We start from the raw sequence: 18,008 nt of genomic DNA, 5'->3' as shown, positions 1-18,008 counted from the left end.
AGCCAAGGGAAGGGGGGGGGGTTACATGACCCACTATATTTGGAGCCCAGATTGACACTTCTAGTGCCCACGTAGCATACATAGTTATAGCCAATAGACCTAAAAAAGAGAGCCTGGCCCTTTTAATGCAAATTAGCTCTTTACATAAATTAGCCATAAATCCGGGGTTTTATTTAAAGGGATACTCCAGTGATGAGGAAGAACTGGGCGGCAAGTGTTCGGTATTCCTGCAGCGCCACCACAGGAGAAATGAAGTATTACACAATTGTTAATGAATAGCCGCTCTGTGTAGCACATGGATGCAGCGGGTGCTCCAGAGTGAGACGGGGTTTCTAGTCGCTTTCACTTCCTGTTCAAGAGGTTCCGTCATCTGTCCGGCCAAGTGCGAAGTGTTGGTCTGTTTGTGTGTCTATTGGATTCATTCCAAGGGTGCCCAGAAGGGCCATCCATGCCCATGATTATTTATATATTTTTTATTATAGGGAAATCGCTAGTAGCCCTCTATACCCTGGCAGTTACACACTGTTTTTTATTTTTAATTGCCGCCCCCTTAACAGTGACCTCGACACCGCCTCTCCCCCTTAACAGTGACCTCCACAGCGCTTCGCCCCCCTTAAGTGATGTGACGAAAGCACCTTTGTCACTGGGAGTTGGAGAGGTCTGCTTGCCAGCCTCTTGCCCTGTAACTATGGCCCCATGGACTTTTTACTGGAACTATTTGGGGCATGTGATTATGTGCACGGTGGGGCAAAAATAAGACTTCCAGGAAATTCCTGAACCAATCTGGGTGATTTTTGGATAGGTTGTTCACCCAGATCTAGGCTATCAGGGGATGTAACTTTTATGGGGATATGTGGTGTTTTCTGTGGTTGGGAAAAATGTGTATTTTATGCCTGTGAGTAATTAAGTCCATTGTGTTTGTTAAATATATCACAGGCAGAGTCCATTGTGCTGTTAATTGCATCACAGACAATGCCTATTCTGTTATTGATTGCGTCACAGACAATGCCATTGTGTTTGTTGAATGTATAGTTTTTGTTTTTAAACTGTAAAACTGTAAATCCGGCATCTCAAACTGCGGCCCTCCAGCTGTTGCAAAACTACAACTCCCAGCATGCCCGGACAGTCTACAGGTATCAGCCTACAGCAGGCATTGTGGGAGTTGTAGTTTTACAACAGCTGGAGGGCCGCGAGTTTGAGATGCCTGCTGTAAATGATTGGCTGCTATGTTATGTCCTCAGTTCCCAATCAGGTCCACGGGCTGGTACCCTTGTTGGAAAATGTATATAAAAGTCAATGCTTGTGTGGTCAATAAAGAGTTCCTGTTTTACATTCAACATAGAGCCTCGTCCCATGTGTGTGGGGATTGCTATACGCTGTATACTCCCCTGGCTATAACCCCTAGCTCTTGTAAGAGCTGTTCCTGTTCCTGTGGTGGGTACGGTGTCGAGCGGAGTGCTTGGAGTCCTCGGGAAGCACTGGGAGCATTTATCAACGGAGGTACCCAGTCGGGGTGCCAGGAGATCTGTTACAAGTGACCTCCACAGCTCCTCGCCCCCTTAACAGTGACTTTCACAGCGCCCTGCCCCTGAAGCTGAAGGCACTGGGGGAGTGGAGCTGATGGGGGTGGGGGAGAGCTGAAGGCGCTGGGGGAGTGGAGCTGATGGGGGTGGGGGGAGAGCTGAAGGCACTGGGGGAGTGGAGCTGATGGGGGTGCGGGAGAGCTGAAGGCACTGGGGGAGTGGAGCTGATGGGGGTGCGGGAGAGCTGAAGGCACTGGGGGAGTGGAGCTGATGGGGGTGCGGGAGAGCTGAAGGCACTGGGGGAGTGGAGCTGATGGGGGTGCGGGAGAGCTGAAGGCACTGGGGGAGTGGAGCTGATGGGGGTGGGGGGAGAGCTGAAGGCACTGGGGGAGTGGAGCTGGTGGGGGGAGAGCTGAAGGCACTGGGGGAGTGGAGCTGATGGGGGTGCGGGAGAGCTGAAGGCACTGGGGGAGTGGAGCTGATGGGGGTGCGGGAGAGCTGAAGGCACTGGGGGAGTGGAGCTGATGGGGGTGCGGGAGAGCTGAAGGCACTGGGGGAGTGGAGCTGATGGGGGTGGGGGGAGAGCTGAAGGCACTGGGGGAGTGGAGCTGGTGGGGGGAGAGCTGAAGGCACTGGGGGAGTGGAGCTGATGGGGGTGGGGGGAGAGCTGAAGGCACTGGGGGAGTGGAGCTGATGGGGGTGGGGGAGAGCTGAAGGTGGGGGGAGAGCTGAAGGCACTGGGGGAACGGAACTGAAGGCACTCGGGAGAACTGATGCATTTGGGCTGATTGCACAGGGGGGAACGAAGGGTGTTGGGGTCTGATGAGTTTTTATAAAGGAAAACAGTCCATTAATTCATTTTTTCTTATTAGATTACTTGATTTAATCGTAAAAATAATCGGTAGAATACTCTATTACTAAAATAATTGTTTACTGCAGCCCTAGGACTGAGCTGCGATACCAAGCACGGCCACTATACAATGTGCAGCGCTGTGCATAGCGAGCACGGCGACGGCTGCTGCCTCCTCAAACAGCTGATTGGCGGGGGTCCTGGTTGTCGGACCCCCAGAGATCAGATACTGATGACCTATCCTGAAGCTTCTATTGGCTAATACGAGTCATGTGATGGAGCTATATTTGCATTTTTTGAGAATATCTCAAGAATAGTGCATCCTAGAGAGCTGAGACCTTTACGAAAACCTTCCCAGACCCCCCATGTACCTATGGGCCAAATGTGGTGTCCAAGGGTTCAGGCGTTTGGAAACCTATAGAGGACAAATGGCAGACAGACATTGATTTTTATAATATTGATCTGCCGTTCCTCTGTTATTCCTCCTAGACATTTATGAATAGGTTGGCACCCGGGTGTTACCGGTTGGGGGGGGTCCCTACTCAGTCTGTCACTGTCCAATCAGTGCTGACAAGGCAAGGACAGCTCCCCTACAGGTACAGTATGTGCGAACACCAACCTGTCTTGGTGCCGTCTACCACAGGACACCTTCCCAGATCTTATGGAGTTTATGACTTGACGAGTCCTCTGTTTTGGTGACTACTTATTAGCCACCTTTCGGTGAGGGGGGGGGGGGGGGTCTTTTGGCAAACCCACCCTTCTGTGCAGACCTTCAAAGTCAAGCATACTTACCTGCTTTCAGTGCTGGGTCCCGGCTCCTTTGCTGCCTCGCTTGGATCCCCCGATGTCAACATCGACTTTGACACCGCTGCAGCCAAATGCCGGCCTCAGCAGTGACCTGTTCCCCTTGTGCTAGTTGACCTGACGCAAGAGAGGGGAGGAGAGGGGTCAGGTCACCGCTGCAGCCAGCAGTTGGCTGCAGCGGTGTCAAAGTAGAGGGTGATAGTAAGTAGGCTTTTCTTTGCAGGTTTGCCAACCTAAGGCCTCATGCACATGACCGATGTTCGGCCGTTCTGTGCATTGGGGGCCGCAATTGAATGGGTCCGTGATCCGCCCGCACTTCAAAAAAAATATAGAGCAAGTTCTATTTTTTTGTAGTGCGGAGGCACAGACAGAAAGTGGTCCGTAGTGCTTCTGTGGGGTCCCGTGAATGGGTCCGCATCCGTGATGTCGTGTGCATGAGTCCTAACCCCGATGGTGGCTAGCCCCTTTAATGTTATAACTGAGCGTCTGAGCTTTTTTTTTTTTTATTGCACATTGTTTTTCTGAGACATTTTTTCAGCCTTTGGTCATTTCACATTCTGTGGTGGCTGAAGTCGCGGCTGGACTGTCCCCGAGGACCATGAGTCGGTCACTGCCGCCGCCAGCTCAGACCAGAACAGTTTATTTATGAAGCGTTTTACTCAGAAATGTGCGGTCATTGTCCTCAGCAGTAAACACGGCTATCCTGGGTAAACTGGTCAGCGGCGTATTCCACCAGTTACGAGGGCACAGGGCAGCGAGCGCCAGCATTTTGAAAAGCTTGTCACGTTTTATGTACATAAAGCTTATTCAGCTGGTAAGCTCTTCCACTTTCAGGATGTCTGCTTGCTGTCAGTGGATGGGAACACTCATGGCTACATGGTTTGTGACGAGTTGAAAACCCATCCAAACCGAATACTTGCGTCCAGTCCTGACAATCTAATGTGGGAGCATCATCTGAGGCCAGGGGTCAGCAACCTTCGGCACTCCAGCTGTTGTGAAACTACAATTCCCACCATGCTCCATTTATTTCTATTGGGGTTATGAGAAGAGCAGAGCAAGTATGCATGCTGGGAGTTGTAGTTTCCCAACACCTAGAGTGCCCCTGCTCTAGACTGATACCTTTTTACCCGCGCTGATGCAATGTATCCGTCTGCAGTCCTGGATATTCAGCTCACAGAGGACTGGATACAGTTGTAACGGTATAGGAAGAAGTAGGTCTGGATGGGTTTTCACAAGCTCTTGGTGAGAACAAGAGTGTTCCCATTCACTGACAGCAAGCAGCGACTTTGACAGTGTTCAGAGGAATGATAAAAGGGCTATATGCGTCCATATCTGGGTGGTGGTGCTGACGCCGCCATCTCTTTCTGGGATCGTTGAAGAGTGACCAGTACGGCTGCCTTCCCTGCTTCTGCAGGCGTCACTCAGCTTTCCAGGGACCGGAACAAAGGATGAGTCACTGCACAGATCTGCCGTTCAGGAGTCCAGGAAAGCTTCTCCTCTGCTGAGAACGTGTATGACCCATAGCAAAGCATTGTAACGAAGGGTAATATTTTTGCACGGCCTGTTGCTATGCGTGATACAGAATATAAACCGGGCTGAGACGTCTGCGGCCGTAGGCCAACACCTGCACGGGGGAGCGAAGGAAATGAAATGTCACTCTCAATCACATCTAATCTCTAGAGGAATCTGAGGATCTTCTGTCACCCAGAAAGTGGATGATGAGGGGTGTAGTCAGCAAAAACGAAACATCTGATTACCATTCTGTAGATAATGCTTATGGCTTTTGGAATCTACAAAGCAGCACAGAGTATTTTTTTTTGGGGGGTGTAGGGGGGTCGCTGATCTCGTGACAATTCCATAGGCTGTGTATTACATACAGGGTTCCCAGCAACACAGAGTGTTTCAGGAGATGATTGGACTGATCAGAAGCACACAGACTATAAACTACATAGGGGGTCAGAGAAGGACGGTATCCCAGCAGCACAGAGGATATCAGGATAGGGATCCTGTGGGCAGCAGTGACCTGTGCTTGGGTCAGGATGGTTTGTGACTAGGGTAGTATATCATGTCTAGCAGCACAGAGGGTTTCAGGAGATGTCCTGATCATGGATTCAGAGGCTCTGCTTAGATCTTGAGATTGTTTGCAGGTTCCACATGCCTGGCAAGAGTAGAAGTGAATCCCAAAATCCATTGGAAAGTCCAAGGACCAGAGATGTCAGTACACTTACGGCATTACCTACTTACCACACGGCACAGAAGGAACAGTTCAATCACAATTTCAGCTCTGCTACATCTTGGTATGCGCACCACTGTGTGGACTAATGGCTTTTCTAATGAATACATTGTGATAAACCACCAGATGTGAGAAGCATTAGGTCTGTACAGGTTTGTAGCCTTTGGATGTGAACAGGAATGCCCCCATTAACTTGACAGCAAGCAGATATCTCGACTATCGTGAGGAATTGAGAACATTTCACCGTACAATAAATACGTGCTTTGGGTTTCAATTCCTCGTCATTTTTAAGATCTCTGTTTCCTGTCGGTGAATAGGAACCACCTTGTTTATATTCAGTGGGTTAAAACCTGTGAAGATCTAACACTTCTCACAGATGAAGGTTTGTTACAATGTGTCAGCCGTTGTGACATGTCTCACGAGGTCGTGTTCTCTGAGAACAGATATCACATTACGGGGACGGCGGGCAGTCTATTCTGCGGCTGGTATCATAAAAAACTGCAAGGAACTGTCCTCAGGAAATTCACTGTCACACCCTAGCGAGCCCAGCTAAAGGAAATGGGCAAGAAAAGGTACTTTTTAATCCATATGCAAATGAGAAGTTAAGTGCACCAAGGGGAGGTTAAGTGCACCAAGGGGAGAGGCAAGGCACTCGGTGCACCCCTGCTCCTCCTGGTTCCTCTTCCAGCCCCTCCCTCTCTTTCTTGATTAACAGGGCTATGTTCCTGCATAGTCATTCACCTGGTCCTGTCAATCAGGGATGGGTTGGCAGGAGTAAGGGGGCACACAGTGTCTCGATACCGCCCCCCTTCGTGCACTTAACTGCTCATTTGCAGAAAAAAATGCATGCAAAAAATGTGTTAAGAAAAGAACGCCACCAAAGAAAAAACCCTGTGTGTCTTTAGTGCAGGATTTATTTGGCAGCTCTGTTCATGAATAGAATGTCAGAGGTACAGTGAAAACTGACACGGAGACAGGGTAGCTGGAGAGAGAGGATCAGCTGTATTTACGCCCTCCAATGTGCACCATTCAGGTGGTGAGAAAAGATGGGTGACAACCCTGATGCGCACCACAATGGCTGCTGTGTGTGCTCTGACTTGACAACCTTGTGGATTATCAGGGCTGGATCCATTGTGGACTTGTTAGTGTCACCATTGGCAGGCTGACTGGTGTGGGGCCCCAGGTTGCAGAGACCTGAGCCGCCCAGTCCAGGATTCCAGGGCAAAACGGTTCAATAATTAAGTAAATAATCAACAGGAAACTTGGTTTAAATATTGAATCCAGATTTATACATTAACGGGGAACGCATTGCGCTGACTGCGCTCAATGCTTGCAGAGACTGGTGTGTACGCATTGAGGGAAGCCTGCCAAGTCCTGGGCCTTAAAGAGGAGCAACCATATAAAATCCTTTATACACAGTATTTTCAAGTATGATCAATATTTATATATGTTGAGTTAATTACACTTGTCTTGTACTGATCCTGAGTTACATCCTGTATTATGCTCCAGAGCTGCACTTACTATTCTGCTGGTGCAGTCACTGTGTACATACATACATTACTTATCCTGTACTGATCCTGAGTTACATCCTGTATTAGACTCCAGAGCTGCACTCACTATTCTGCTGGTGCAGTCACTGTGTACATACATTACTTATTCTGTACTGATCCTGAGTTACATCCTGTATTATACTCCAGAGCTGCATTCACTATTCTGCTGGTGCAGTCACTGTGTACATACATTACTTATTCTGTACTGATCCTGAGTTACATCCTGTATTATACTCCAGAGCTGCACTCACTATTCTGCTGGTGCAGTCACTGTGTACATACATTACATTACTTATCCTGTACTGATCCTGAGTTACATCCTGTATTATACTCCAGAGCTGCACTCACTATTCTGCTGGTGCAGTCACTGTGTACATACATTACTTATCCTGTACTGATCCTGAGTTACATCCTGTATTATACTCCAGAGCTGCACTCACTATTCTGCTGGTGCAGTCACTGTGTACATACATTACTTATTCTGTACTGATCCTGAGTTACATCCTGTATTATACTCCAGAGCTGCATTCACTATTCTGCTGGTGCAGTCACTGTGTACATACATTACTTATTCTGTACTGATCCTGAGTTACATCCTGTATTATACTCCAGAGCTGCACTCACTATTCTGCTGGTGCAGTCACTGTGTACATACATTACATTACTTATCCTGTACTGATCCTGAGTTACATCCTGTATTATACTCCAGAGCTGCACTCACTATTCTGCTGGTGCAGTCACTGTGTACATACATTACTTATCCTGTACTGATCCTGAGTTACATCCTGTATTATACTCCAGAGCTGCACTCACTATTCTGCTGGTGGAGTCACTGTGTACATACATTACTTATCCTGTACTGATCCTGAGTTGCATCCTGTATTATACTCCAGAGCTGCATGCACTATTCTGCTAGTAAAGTCACTGTGTACATACATTACTTATCCTGTACTGATCCTGAGTTACAACCTGTGTTATACTCCAGAGCTGCACTCACTATTCTGCTGGTGCAGTCACTGTGTACATACATTACTTATCCTGTACTGATCCTGAGTTACATCCTATATTATACTCCAGAGCTGCACTCACTATTCTGCTAGTGAAGTCACTGTGTACATACATTACTTATCCTGTACTGATCCTGAGTTACATCCTGTATTATACTCCAGAGCTGCACTCACTATTCTGCTGGTGCAGTCGCTGTGTACATACATTACTTATCCTGAGTTACATCCTGTGTTATACTCCAGAGCTGCACTCACTATTCTGCTGGTGCAGTCACTGTGTACATACATTACATTACTTATCCTGTACTGATCCTGAGTTACATCCTGTATTATACTCCAGAGCTGCACTTACTATTCTGCTGGTGGAGTCACTGTGTACATACATTACATTACTTATCCTGTACTGATCCTGAGTTACATCCTGTATTATACTCCAGAGCTGCACTCACTATTCTGCTGGTGCAGTCACTGTGTACATACATTACATTACTTATCCTGTACTGATCCTCAGTTACATCTTGTATTATACTCCAGAGCTGCACTCACTATTCTGCTGGTGCAGTCACTGTGTACATACATTACTTATCCTGTACTGATCCTGAGTTACATCCTGTGTTATACTCCAGAGCTGCACTCACTATTCTGCTGGTGCAGTCACTGTGTACATACATTACATTACTTATCCTGTACTGATCCTGAGTTACATCCTGTATTATACTCCAGAGCTGCACTCACTATTCTGCTGGTGGTGTCACTGTGTACATACATTACATTACTTATCCTGTACTGATCCTCAGTTACATCTTGTATTATACTCCAGAGCTGCACTCACTATTCTGCTGGTGCAGTCACTGTGTACATACAGTGCTGTTCAGGAATTATATTGTGTATGAAAATCCAGAGCTGCACTCACTGTTCACAGCCAGCCAGCTCCTATAATCAGGGGATCACTTTGTGTTTCCTAGATCAGATGACTGTACTGAGCCGCATGTACAGAAGTCTCAGAATACAGAGCATCAGAGCGAGCTGTGAGCAGACCCTGAACAAGAAGGGAATGCTGGGAGATATCATCATCTTTGAAGCCTGCAGAATTGTAAATTCCTTCTGATACATGTAGTCCACAATTCAAATGAACTAGAAGCCTCTGTATTGTCGGAATATTTTGGGTTATCGAACTGACCTTTGCATATTTATATTGAACACTTGATTTGTTTGACATCTTTTGATCCTTCTTCATATCCTACTGATCAGGGGGCAGAGGGAGGGGAGTGACGCATGACTGCAGGTCAAACTACCTACTGTTTGTAGCCTGTAACCATGGAGACACATAGGTCTGCTTAGGAGCTGTGTGCACATTTACTTAATCTAGATTATTTACAAAGTTACTTATTCTTTATGTTTGTGGCCAAAAAAAAGTTATTGCAAAGGAGCAAGTTGCTTGTCGTAGACAATCCCTTCAAATCCAGAACACTTTTAAGGCAAGTCTGGTAGAAAGGTGAATCTCTAAACTGTAGCGGGGGCGGATATTTAACGGGTTTCCATCTATTCCAGTATCCCCTTAAGGATATGTTATTAAAGGCTCAGCAGAATCCTCCACTGATGGGGTTTTGTCCTCTCCAGCAAATGCGTTCTATGGCTCCACGGAATAAACGGCTTATTCTGGGGTTTACAAAGTGCCTCATGTCGCCAAAACATCTGCAGATTTTATGATCCTCCTGCAGCTCTCACTTCCCCACACATTGCCCCTCACGGGCACCTTCCAAGCTCCGGCCTCACATTACATGTCCCGTGTAGACAAAGGGGAGATTTAGGAAGTGACAGAGCATGTTCCAGTCAATGGGGGCAAAAGTCTTGGGAAATGGGGGGTTGGGAGTGATTTATGGGGTGCCGGGAGCCACCATATTCCTGTTAACATTCCAAAGATGAACCTCATACCCTGTGATTTGATATTTTTTGGAAGCAGATATGGATTTATATCCTGGAAGCATCACATCAACAGCAAGATAAGGAGATCTTTAAAATAAGGATATTTCATAAAGGGACAACCCAGATGGCTTAGCTCTAGGATAGGAGGAGGAGGTAGTAACCTCTGGATGACCAGGTGATTGGAAGAACAAACACATGAAAGCTAATATGGCCGACATTGCTAGGTCAAAGATGTGGAACTGAGGAAAGGAGGTGCGAGGAACATCTCTGACCAGGATCTACTGCACCCCATAAGACCACTCATCACTGTTGTCATCATCCAGTCATGTCCAAGATAATAAATCTATAAACCTAAGATAAGACTCCTCCTTCTGGCTGGAAATAAGGAATCAGGACAGACAAAGTCCTCCAGAGTCTGGGCTTAGTGAAGACTTGAGAATCCTGAGTATGGCGGAGAAACATGGCTCCAAGACAAACTATGATCTTCTTGAAGGACCAATGCCCTCAACATAAGATAAAGCTAAAGTGGAAAAACAGTCATGACTGAAGACCAAGATGAATAAATGAAATCACCAGAAATGTTAAGATGCCATCAGAGAAGCTTGAAGACCTAGAAGGAAGACAGGACATTGTGGAGAAACAATAAGGGTGGATGTCCCTGTTACAGGAAGCAGCTGTCTTTATATGCCTGTTTTCAGCTATATAAGCTTTCATGGAGCTCTTTTTAGTGTCTCCTGGTCACCCACATGTTCCTCGCACCTTCTTTCCTCAGTTCCACATCTTTGACCTAGCAATGTCGGCCATATTAGCTTTCATGTGTTTGTTCTTCCAATCACCTGGTCATCCAGAGGTTACTACCTCCTCCTATCCTAGAGCTAAGCCATATAAGTTCTCTGGGGCATATAAGTCTAGTCTTCTCCTTCCTCAGCTCTTCCTGGAAATCAGTCCTCCTCTTTTCAGTCCTCTTACTAGACACATACTTGACTCAGAGGGTGGAGGTTGTTTGCCTGTCATAGCTAACTTCTCCTATTCGGAATTGAATGGAAATTAATATAACTTGGACATGCACTGCATTCAGAAAGTCTTCAGACCTTTTCACTTTTTTCACATTTTGTTATGTTTCTTCTTGATGAAATAAAAAGCTTTCCCCAATCATTCTGCTCTCAATCCTCCAAAATGAGAAAATGAAAACAGAATTTTAGAAATTTTGGCAAATATATTAAAAATAAAAAGAATCATTTTGCCGGGGCATAAGTATTCAGACCCTTTACTATGACACTTGACATTTCGCTCTGGGGTCTGCCATTTCTCTGGACCATCTCTAAGATGTTTCTGCACCTTGATTGGAGTCACCTATGGTAAATTCAGCGGATTGGACACGATTTGGAAAGACACAGCCCTGTCTATATCAGGTATCACAGCTGACAATGCATCAGAGCCAAAACCAAGAAGAATGAGAAGGAAACAGCTGCCTGTAGAGCTCAGAGACAGGATTGTGTGGGGAAACAGATCTGGAGAAGAGGACAAGAACCTTCTTAAGCTGAAGGAGTTTGGAATAACTAGGACTCTTCCTGGAGTTGGCCGCCCCACCAAACTAAGTAATCGGAGGAAGGGACTTGGTAAGAGAGGTGACCAAGAACCCAATGGTCACTGGCTAAGCTCCAAAGATCCTTTGTGCAGATGGGAGAAACTTCCAGAAGGTCAGTCATCACTGCAGCCTCCACCAGTCTGGCAGAAAAAAGCCTTTTCCCAGTAGAAGACAGATGAATGTTTCAAAAAATAAATAACGTAAAAGACTCTCAGACTGTGAGAAACAAGATTATCTGCTTTGATAAAACGAAGATGGAAGTTTTTGGTCTCAGTTCTAAGCATCATGTCTGTAGGAAACCAGGCGCCGCTCATCACCTGCACAGTACCATCCCTACAGTGAAGCATGGTGGTGGCAGCATCAGACTGGGGTCAGGGTGGACGGAAAGCTGAATGGCGCAAAGTACAGAGATATTCTTAATGAAAACTGTTCCAGAGCTCTGGACCTCAGACTGGGCCGAAGGTTCTCCTTCCAACAAGACAATGACCCTAAGCAAGACAAGACAGGAGTGGCTTAGGGACAATTCTGTCAATGTTCTTGAGCGGCCCAGCCAGAGCTCTGAACCCAATGGAACATCTCTGGAGAGACCTGAAAATGGCTGTCCACTGTTGGCTCCCATCCAACCTGACAGAGATGGAGAGGATCTGCAGAGAAGAATGGCAGAAAATCCCCAAATCCAGGTGTGAAAACCTTGTGGCATCATCTCCAAGAAGACTGGAGGCTGGAATCACCAAAGGGGCTTCAACTAAGTCCTGAGTAAAGGGGCTGAAGACTTAGGTCAATGAGAGATAATCGTTTTTCCTTTTCAATAAATTAGTAATGATTTCTAACCTTCTGTTCTCATTATGGGGGGCTGAGTGCAGAATGAGGGGGGAACATAACAAAACCTGAGGAAAGTCTTAGGGTCTGAAGATTTTCTGAATTCACTGTAACTGCTGGAGAATAATAGACCCAAGTTTTTTAAAATTGTATCAGCTTTATTATTCACCCTGAGGCACAGACCCTGAGCAGGTTTCTAAATAAAGGAGCAAAGACGTGTGTGATCAGTCTCCCCCGACATGAATGGAATTTATGGAAACCCCTGGGACAAAACCGAAAACTGTCCCAACAGCCGGACCCCCACAATCCGTGATCTGAAAATGGCCTTTATTTAATGTTGGTTCCGAGGATGATTTTTGTGCATCCGCTTTGTGGGACATATTAAGTAACAACCCAGGTTACTTTGACACTAGCGTTTTTGCTGGATCCGGCAGGGCTCAGCAAAAAACATAGCCAAGACGGATCCGTCATGAACTCCATTGAAAGTCAATGGGGGACGGATCTGTTTTCTATTATTTGCTCCGCATCCCATGACGGAATTCTGTGGTTTGCTCTCCGGTATGGGAACGCAGCCAAACGGAACAGAATGCATTTTGGAGCATTCCGTTCTGTTACGTTTTCTCCCGATTGACAATGACTGGGGACAAAACGGCAAGTTTTTTTTCCCGTTATTGAGACCCTATGACGGATCTCAATACTGGAAAATATTAACGCTAGTGTGAAAGTAGCCTTAAATGGATGTGAACCCCCTCCAAGATCAATGATTCTAAAACCCAAGGTCCTCTCAATATTACAAACACTGAGCATTCATTCCATTGCTGATGGTTTCCAATAAGAGATTGTTCGACAGATTAAGGCCTCATGCACACGGCCGTTGTTTTGGTCCGCATCCGAGCCGCCGTTTTGGCGGCTCGGATGCGAACCTATTCACTTCAATTGGGCCGCAAAAGAGGCGGACAGCACTCTGTGTGCTGTCCGCATCCGTTGCTCCGTTCCGTGGCCCAGCTAAAAAAATATAAGATGTCCTATTCTTGTCCGCGCTTTGCGGACAAGAATAGGCATTTATATTAAAGGCTGTCCGTGCCTTTCCGCAAATTGCGGAACGCGCACGGACCCCATCCGGGTTTTGCGGATCCGCGATTTGCGGACCGCAAAACACACCACGGTCGTGTGCATGAGGCCTAAAACGGAGCTAAAACATAAAAGAAACTGTGTAACAGATAATAAAGATACCTTGAAATTTAGTGCACTTCACATGTGTGGGCTATAGGGCAGAAGGTAATGAAAGACGGAGCATCCCTTTAAATGAGAAATACCAGAAGAGTGATAGCAAAGATGTTCCCCAAGAACTGTGATCTGGGGGTACAGACTATAGATAAGTATAGAGGGCTACCGATAGGTAGAGGGCCACCGATCGGTATAGAGGGCCACCGATAGGTATAGAGGGCCACCGATAGGTATAGAGGGCCACCGATCGGTATAGAGGGCCACCGATAGGTATAGAGGGCCACCGATAGGTATAGAGGGCCACCGATCGGTATAGAGGGCCACCGATCGGTATAGAGGGCCACCGATAGGTATAGAGGGCCACCGATCGGTATAGAGGGCCACCGATAGGTATAGAGGGCCACCGATAGGTATAGAGGGCCACCGATCGGTATAGAGGGCCACCGATAGACTCAGCATAAATTTATGCCTAATAATGTATTATTTGATAGATAATCCACTGAGACACATAGCTCTGCCCAGGGGCTGTGTACACAGAGTTTTCCCCTTCATACTCAGGACCTTATACAGTCGACTCAGGAAGGATGGACCCGAAATGTGCCAGATCTCAGGGCAATTTTACAACACACCAGGGTTGGAGCTGTAATGTCTGCTGCATCCAAGCTTATAATTAGCAATTCCTGTGTGTCAGTCTTTACTGCCATTCTGGAATTATATATATGAACCAGGGAGCTCTGGATGTACGGGGTTATTTCTAGGTAGGCTCATGGAAATGGGCAGTAGTGGATGGAAATGTGGGAGAACTGACTGGGAAAACATAGTAAGGGTGCATTCACATCACCGTTTAGCTTTCCATTCTTCTGATCCGTCAGAAGAAGAGAGAGAAAAAAAACAGGACACCTGCGTTTTCAATTCCGCTATTGATATCCGTCATAGGATCTTAATAGCGGATGAAAAAGCTACAGTTTTGTCCCCATTCATTGTCAATGGGGACATAACTGAACTAAACGGAATGCTCCAAAATGCATTCCGTTCCGTTTGGTTGCACTCCCATTGCGGACAGAATAACGCTGCAAGCCGCATTTTTCTGTCCGCGATGTGGTGCGGAGCAAGACGGATCCGTTTTCTCTGACACAATAGAAAACGGATCCGTCCCCCATTGCCTTTCAATGGTGTTCAAGATGATCCGTCATGGCTATAGAAGACATAATACAACCGGATCCGTTCAGGACGGATGCATGCGGTTATATTATTGTAACGGAAGCGTTTCATCCATGACGGAACCGCAACAAACACTAGTGTGCTACTTTCACATTTGCATCAGAGGATTCCGGCATGACAGTTCCAGATGCGGATCTGTCTGACAAATGCATTGAAATCCCGGATCCGTCTCTCTGGTGTAATCCAGAAAAACGGATCCGGTATATATTTTTTTCACAGATTTAAAGGCATGCGCAACAGGAAGAACGGATCCGTCAATGAGGCAATTTTAATAATACATTTCAATGGAAATTAATGCCGGATCCAGCATTCCAGCAAGGAAGAGGAACTGAACCGATGCATCCTGAACGGATCGCTCTCCATACAGAATGCATTAGGATAAAACTGATCAGTTTTTTTTCCGGTATTGAGCCCCTAGGATGGAACTCAATACCAGAAAAGAAAAATGCTAGTGTGAAAGTACCCTTCTACATAGGATTGCATAGGATCCGTTTTTTTACAGGATCCAGTAAAAAATAATGATCCTGTTGCATCAGTTGTTGGATCAGAAGATCAGGCTACTTTCACACTCGCGTTTTGGGCGGATCCGTCATGGATCTGCAAAAACGGATCCGTTACAATAATACAACCGCATGCATTCGTCATGAACGGATCCGGTTGTATTATCTGTAACATAGCCAAGACGGATCCGTCATAAACTCCACTGAAAGTCAATTGGGGACGGATCCTTTTTCTATTGTGCCAGATTGTGTCAGAGAAAACGGATCCGTCCCCATTGACTTATATTGTGTGTCAGGACGGATCCGTTTGGCTCAGTTTCGTCAAGCGGACAGCATTGTGAAACGGAACGATCATCCCCTAATAGAACAGTTCTATCCCTGTCCGTAATGCGGGCAAGAATAGGACATGTTCTATAATTTTGCGGACGGCACAGAACAGGCGTGCAGATGCGGACAAGACACGGGTGACCGCATTGAAGTGAATAGGTCCGCATCCAACCTGCATGAGCACCCATCATCTGCTGCACCCATCATCTGCTGCACCCATCATCTGCTGCACCCATCATCTGCTGCCTGGGTAGGAAATGAGACACTAAAAGACGACTGCACAGAATATCAAAAGATCCGGGGACTGATGAGTTTTTATTTTATTTATTAAAGTGGAAAATTATTTTGACCCCTTTGCAAGCAGAAGACCCTGAGAGGCTGCAGATGTTACCTGTCATAGTGGAGTCCCTGATGATGAGAAACCCTCACACTCCACACGGCAGCGCACTGTCGCACATACCGCGGATGCACACGTTACTTTTTTTTTTGCATTCTTCAATCAAAAAGTATAAACATGTTAAAAAACATTTCCAAAGTGCTAGCTCAGTAAGAAAAGAAAATCGGTGGCTGCATCCTCCTGCTAGAGGGGGTTCGCTGCACCCCACTTCTGGCCTGCTGGACCGAGGAACATCAGAGAAACCTCATATTTTTGTCCATTTATATTGGCCCCCCCCCCCCCCCCCCTCAACCTATGGGATTTGGGTCACAAATAGGACATGACCGACTTCAGGGCCCCCAAAATAAATATAGATCACACAGAAGACCCTAGAGTAGATCCCCTAAACTAATAGAGAACCCAGACCCCCTAAAGAAATACTGACCCCAGACCACCCCCTGTATATACAAATCCCAGAGCATAAATAACACAGGTCCCAGACCAGAACCTTTTATATGAAGGCTCTAGACCAGACTCCCTAAAGGAATATCAGGCCCACCAACTAACACAGGCCCCAGACCATAACCCTTTATATGCAGACTCATTACCAAGCCTCCAGTTTACCGACAACAGACCAGACCATGGGCCAGAAGCCCCCTGTTTACAAACCCCTTAAAAATACACACCACAGGCTAGACCCCCAGAATAAAGACTCTATATATACAGACCCAAGACCAGAACCCTCTTATATTTACAGACCTCGGATCAGAACCCTCCTATATATACAGACTCCAGACTAGAACCCTCCTATATATGCAGACCCCAGATCAGAACCCTCCTATATATACAGACTCCAGACTAGAACCCTCCTATATATGCAGACCCCAGATCAGAACCCTCCTATATATACAGACTCCAGACTAGAACCCTCCTATATATACAGACTCCAGACTAGAACCCTCCTATATATGCAGACCCCAGATCAGAACCCCTCCTATACGTACAGACTTCAGACTAGAATCCTCCTATATATACAGACCCCAGATCAGAAACCTATATATACAGACCCCAGACTAGAACTTTTCTATATTTACAGAACCCTCTCAAATATATAGACCTCAGAACAGAATCCTCCTATATATACAGACCCCAGACCAGAACCCTCCTATATACCCAGACCAGAACCCTCTTATATATACAGACCCCGGACCAGAACCCTCCTATATACACAGACCCCAGACTAGAACCCTCCTATATATACAGAACCCCAGAACAGAATCCTCCTATATATACAGACCCCAGACCAGAACCCTCTTATATATACAGACCCCGGACCAGAACCCTCCTATATACCCAGACCCCAGACCAGAACCCTCCTATATATACAGACCCCAGACCAGAACCCTCCTATATACCCAGACCAGAACCCTCTTATATATACAGACCCCGGACCAGAACCCTCCTATATATACAGAACCCCAGAACAGAACTCCTCCTATATATACAGACCCCAGACCAGAACCCCTCCTATACGTACAGACCCCCGTTTACAGACCTTAGACCAGCCCAGGCTCTATTCTACCACAGACATTGTCTGATGCCACTTGGTGCCAGGATGTATTCTGTGTCTGTGCCCAAGAATGGAAGGAAGTGCAGAAACAGGGAGAGGTGGGTACATGGGGCACGCAATAGATTTTCTGGACTGTCCAGGAGTCTTACGGGACATATGGTTGGTATCTTAACCATGAACAGGAGAGTACCTGGAACATCTACATTATGGTGTCTGCAAGACTCAGACTTTTGTGTGCCCATGAATGTTCAGACCCTCGCTGGGACCCCTCAGACTCTACAATGTAAGCAGAGAACGGGGAACAGACCCAGTGGTTCCAAAGGGGAAAAGGAGCAGATACTGCCTCTAGAAGCAGCAGTATTATGTACTGATGTTCGTTCACGTTCAGAACATTTTCCTGTAATAGGGGTGGAGCGTGTGTTATTAGTACGAGTGTGAACTGGTCCGCAGGCGAGAGGTCATTTGGACGCGATGACCTGCGCTTGAC

This window comes from Bufo bufo, chromosome 7, assembly GCF_905171765.1.
Source record: "Bufo bufo chromosome 7, aBufBuf1.1, whole genome shotgun sequence".
NCBI classification, from domain to species: Eukaryota; Metazoa; Chordata; class Amphibia; order Anura; family Bufonidae; genus Bufo; species Bufo bufo.
This window is presented reverse-complemented; position numbering follows the sequence as displayed.